The 5302-nt window shown below is 39.4% G+C and overlaps 1 long non-coding RNA gene across 1 annotated transcript; it reads left to right on the forward strand.

Annotated features, from left to right (window-relative positions):
• Nucleotides 1-1568: 1568 nt before the first annotated feature.
• On the forward strand, nucleotides 1569-2665 carry LOC112938194 (uncharacterized). The gene is made up of 2 exons (XR_003241233.2): nucleotides 1569-2165; nucleotides 2245-2665. It is a non-coding gene; the product is annotated as an uncharacterized lncRNA (long non-coding RNA).
• The last annotated feature ends 2637 nt before the right edge of the window (nucleotides 2666-5302 follow it).

Consider the following 5302-nt stretch of genomic DNA (forward strand, 5'->3'; position numbering starts at 1 on the left):
TCTGAAATTTGTTTATCTGCATAATGCACAGTGGCTCTAGGGATGGCTTCGATTATAAGTAGTCCAACATTTTTCACTGAACGCCCTAAAAATCCGAATTAGAATCAAATATAAATGGCTTAAGATGTTTTTTACAAAAAAGATTGTCATTTTTTAAGATTTATTTGGAGATCTGTACACATTTCCTTTGGTTTATATCCTCCACAAAGGATGTCTCATATGTTCAGGAATTGGCTTGGGCTGAGTTCTTATCTCCATCTTCCCAACTCATCTCTCTCATTTTCCGCGTGCACGCTTTTCGAACTGCTAAACAGTGTTTTATTTGCAAAAAAAAATTATATACGAAAGTTACTTTAAAAAATCATATTAATCCATTTTTCAAATTTATTTTAGCTAATACTTGATTAATTATGAGATAAATGCTGATTTGTTTTGTGTGCTAGGGAGTGTGGTTTCCAAAGCTCACTCCCGAACACCTTTTTGGTGTTGATAAAAAAAATTAAGAATCTTATTTTTGTTGGAGCATCCGTTTTATGTTGGGCTCTCTGACTTAGTAGGAATAAGATGGGCTTTGATAAATTACCATAAAAATCTTATTTGCAGGTACTTTTCAGGGCAACGTATTGGCTTCAGTATTGGGCAATTATAGAGGTGTGAAGAAGATATCAAACTAATTAATGATACATGTCGTAAACTTGAGTCAACGATTATGCAGCTCTTTGCCAACTTCGGATGGAGGTTCTCAAATAGGATTCAATAGTTGTGGGATCTTTATCTTGTGTTGGTGGTGTATTAGTTTATGCTTGTTTAAAAATTTCATACTGTGATTTCCGGACTCACTGTGTGAGTTTGCTATTGTGTGAGCTACGTAATAATTGGTTGTAGCTTGTTTGAGCAAAGGCCACGATATTTTATTCTATTATTAAAAAAGAGAGCAATACGATCAGTTTATGCATGGCTAATTCTTCTGTGCCGTATTTAGATAGCTGTACTTGTCCCGTGTAAATTATTTTTCAACTTTAAAAACAGATTTGTTAACAGACAAATAACTTCTTTAAGCGTATCTGTATGCGTTTAACAAATACTTTGGAAGATATGTCTTTTAGATTAATAGGATCTACAAAATTTATCAAATTACATGAAAATTACGAAATTTATAGAATGCATATTTTTAAAGTAAATGACTCCTATCATCAACTTAGGCCGTGTTTAGTTCCAAAGTTTTTCTTCAAACTTCTAACTTTTCCATTATATCTAAACTTTTCTATATATAAATTTCTAATTTTTCCGTAACATCGTTCTAAATTCAACCAAAGGTATGAACTAAACACGGTCTTAATATGGAGTCATATAAAAGGTTACTCTTTGTACATCAGACCAAACCAGTATTGAAAAGTTAAAACTTAGAAGGTCCTGCACATAAATACGTGAGTACTAACCTAGGGGTATTTTCGAAAATATTTTATATGTAGTGAAGTATAGGATAAAAAATACTATTAGGGGTGAAAATGAATATTTGCTAGGTGTTAGTGGCACGCATAAGTTAGCAGGTAGCCTTTGGGAATCGGGAGCTGTGAGCTGTGAGTGCCTCGTCGTCCACCTCTGCTTTCAATCCAAGTTCACTCGTCTTCTCTCATACACCATGGTTGTGGCTTGTGCTTTCGAGTTTCCACCATTGATTTGCACTGAGAAAGAACCGATGGATGAGGCCAGCTCTGCATGCACGATAGAGGCAGCGGAGGTGGCGGGGATCGAACGACAGCTGGTTAAAAGGAGGAGCCAGAGTCCCCGCCGTCGCTTGGCATGCCACCACCATCTGTCATCGCCTCCGCCTCTGATCTCCGGCGACGAGCGGGCTGACGATGAGGTGAGCCAAGGTGAGGTAGCGGTGGTTGCGAAAGTGGACGAGGAGGCGGTGCGAGCGGCGGAAGCGGTGAGGCGGTGGTGGCGGAAGCGGCAAGGAGGCTATCGAGGAGACGATCCGAGCGGTTGATTTGGCGCAGAGGTGGTGAAGAAGGCCGATGACAAGTAGGGTGGCGTTGAGCCGAGCCGCTCCCCGTGGATCTGGCGACGGCGTGGACCACCACCGGTAGGTGGCGATGGCTGGTGAGCAGGCGCGTATCGAGGACCCGCGCGGGCTGTCGAGCTCCAGGACCGTCGCGGAGGTATTCCCTCTGGCCCTCTCCATCTCTGCCAGCTTTGCCCCCTCCAGTGTCGTCTACAACTTCGTCTCGCCTTGTACAGGCACATGAGCAGCGGAGCCACCACCACCACCTCGTCTTCGCTGGAAGCAAGTGCCGATGGCACGGATCAAGGCAGGATGGGGCCAAGGAGCTCCCGGTGGTAAATCGACCTCGAGCTCATCGTCCCTGTCATTGTCATCTCCGCGACGGCATTGTGATTAGGAGGATTTTTTTTGGGAAAGGCTATATGGCTGTCGCATGTTTTTGTTGGGCTGTATCATTCGTTTTTTTGTCCCTTGGATTTTGTTTAAGATTCGTGCTATCTAGACTATGTGGGCTTTTGATTATTGTAAGTTCGGGCTTCCATATGTGGGCTAAATGGGCTTCTTTTTTTTTTACATTTTTGTGGGACCCATTTTGTGTTGCCGACAGAGAGATTTTTTTGTGAGTGTTAATGGTGGGACCCACATACACTATTTAAATTTTGAAATCCGCACCGGAGAGATTGTCTGAATCAGACTAGAGAGAGAGTGTGAGAGATTCATTTTGCTTTTTGCCTTTTTCCTCGTCGTCTCTTCCGGTGATTTCGGCGGAGATTTCGTCGGCGACTCCGGGAGGCGACGACGCGGCGTAAGCTACGCCGCGGCGTGGATTCGTGCAGGCTACGTCGCGGCGGTGATTCCACTGGAGTTTGCGGTGTGGGCTTCTCTATCTTGTCCTCGAGCTCCTTCTCCTCTTTTTCTCCGGTGAGTATGTTTTGATTCTTCTCCAGCTTCATTTGTTAGCTTGCTGCTCGATTCGTTGTTGTTTTGCTCCGCTAGTTGTGCTCCTTTTGCCGACGGAGAGAGAGAGAGAGTTATAGAAGGAGAGGTTGACGATTTCGTCGTCTCGTTCTCATCGTCTCCGGCGACGTGGCAGCGATTTAGCGAGGCGACGAGGCTGCTCTTCGGCGAGCCGACTCGGCGTCTGCTGTTGTTGCGGAGGTGTCGCGCCGTCGATTGCGCAAGATTATTCCAGTGGCTTTCCTTTTTGTTTTTTTTTCCTTTTTTGTTCATTTCCATCTCCTATTTAGCATGCTACATGTTGTGTTTCGTTGATTCTGTAGTACTAGTCGTTCTAGTTTTCGTAGATCTGAGCACCTTTTGTTTCGGTGTTTGTTTCATTGAATCCCCATGATTCGTGTTCGATTTTGCTTTTGTGATTTTTTTTTAGGTTTCTATGATATATTTGTTCATAAATTTGTGCTATGCGATGTTCTAGAAAGTTTCGTTTATGTGATGTGTGATGTGTGATCTGTGATATGTGATATGTGATTTACGAATTGTGCTCTGTGATCTGTGATGTGTAAAGTTAGATCTAGTTTTTCCCATGGGAATTTGAGTTGATTCTATAGTTGCTCCCTTGTTCTCCGGATGTTAGGTTGTGATTTGTTGAATCTGCGAGTTGCTATTTTAGTAGATGCGTGTGATTTGTTTTGAATGATGTTTATGAAGAAGTTTGCTCATGTTTGGATTTATAAAAGTTTGTGTTGCATTATTTTGTATCTCTAACTATTTGTACTTTATTTGTAGTCTTCAACTATTTGTTTAGCTTGCTAGCTGATGAATTATTGTTAGCTGTTGATCTGATAGTGAATTATTGCTATGATTTATGTATTGATTATGTTTCTATTTTCCCTGTGTGCTATGCAATGTTCTATTTTTGATTTCATTTTTTCCATTGCTTCTGATATGTGCATCCTTATAATAACTCCTTGTGCTTTTTTTTTCTCTCTCCCTTTGTTTTAATTATTAGATGGGTCATCAAAAGAACTGTTGTATAGATTCAGAAACTTTGCATCATGATGATGTGTGTGATTTAGTTGTGTGTTGTATTACTATTGCTACATAAGTACTATATCCACGTTGTATTTTGTTTTCTAGTTCTTTGTGTGTACTCAAATGTAAGCTAGAAATATGAAGCCTGAGATATTGATCTGAAGTGTAGATCAATATAGGTTTTAACTTATATAGATCATTCGATTCCTATATAGACAGCCCCTTAATTTAATTTCTGTTAAGTTAGGGCAGGCAGGCAGGTTAATTGATTTTGTTACGCTAGTTTATTGAGAACTTTATGATCTATGCAAATTTGTTAGCCTTGTGGGATTTGGATGTCTTTTTGTGGTTGTTCATAATGTTTGTATTAGACTGGATTACACTCTAGTGCAAACCCCATTTTTGTTATTGGACTCGTGTTTATGTACTTAGGTCTAACATGTCTTCCCCTTTGGGGATTTAGACGCCATTTGTGTCGGTTCTACTGCTAATGTTTGTAGTAGACTGGATTCATTGGATTGCGTGCCTCTGCATAGACCAACTGTGGAATGGTTATGTTCCCTAGTGTGAATCAGGTGTACAGGGCTTAAGTTTGTGAGATTGTTTGACTTTTTATCATAGTGTGGACCTCTTTGCATATATTTGTGAGGACATGGAGGTATACTATAACATTTGACTTACAAGTTGAAAGTACTAACCAACGTATATATTGTACTTTCGTTTGCCATGTTTAAGTAATGTTCATTTTTTTCCTGAATAAAGTGGTCAATTTCTGAGGAATTATATATTTTTTTTAATGCATACCTTCACTTATTTTATAATTTATAGTCTGCCAAACTTTATTGATTTTTTATTGCTATTTTTAATAGATGGTTCACCAAAAGCGTTCAAAATTGGATAATTGTAGCCAGCCCATAAGTGAATCTGATGATATTAATTCTGAGTCTTTGCCTACTAAAGATGATGATTACAATTGTGATTCTGATGATAACTCAGCCAGTCATGTAAGTTTATTTTACATTTCAATTTCATTGATTTGTAATATAGTTGTTCTTTTCATTTCCATTTGTAAATTCATAAAGAGTTTGCAATTATACATTCTCATTGCTTAGTAGCCAATGTAATAGTAGGACCAATATTTTCTTGTTTTATTTGTTCTTGAATTGTCATGTTGTTCCAAGGTCAGAATAGTATCCATTATTCTTTCATTATTTTTTTTCATTAGTATGCAGTTGTAGCTCTGTTGTAGCCATGTTTCATAGCACATTTGCAATGTTTTAATTGTTTAATATGTTTTTTTAA

This window comes from Oryza sativa, chromosome 3, assembly GCF_034140825.1.
Source record: "Oryza sativa Japonica Group chromosome 3, ASM3414082v1".
Lineage (NCBI taxonomy): Eukaryota > Viridiplantae > Streptophyta > Magnoliopsida > Poales > Poaceae > Oryza > Oryza sativa.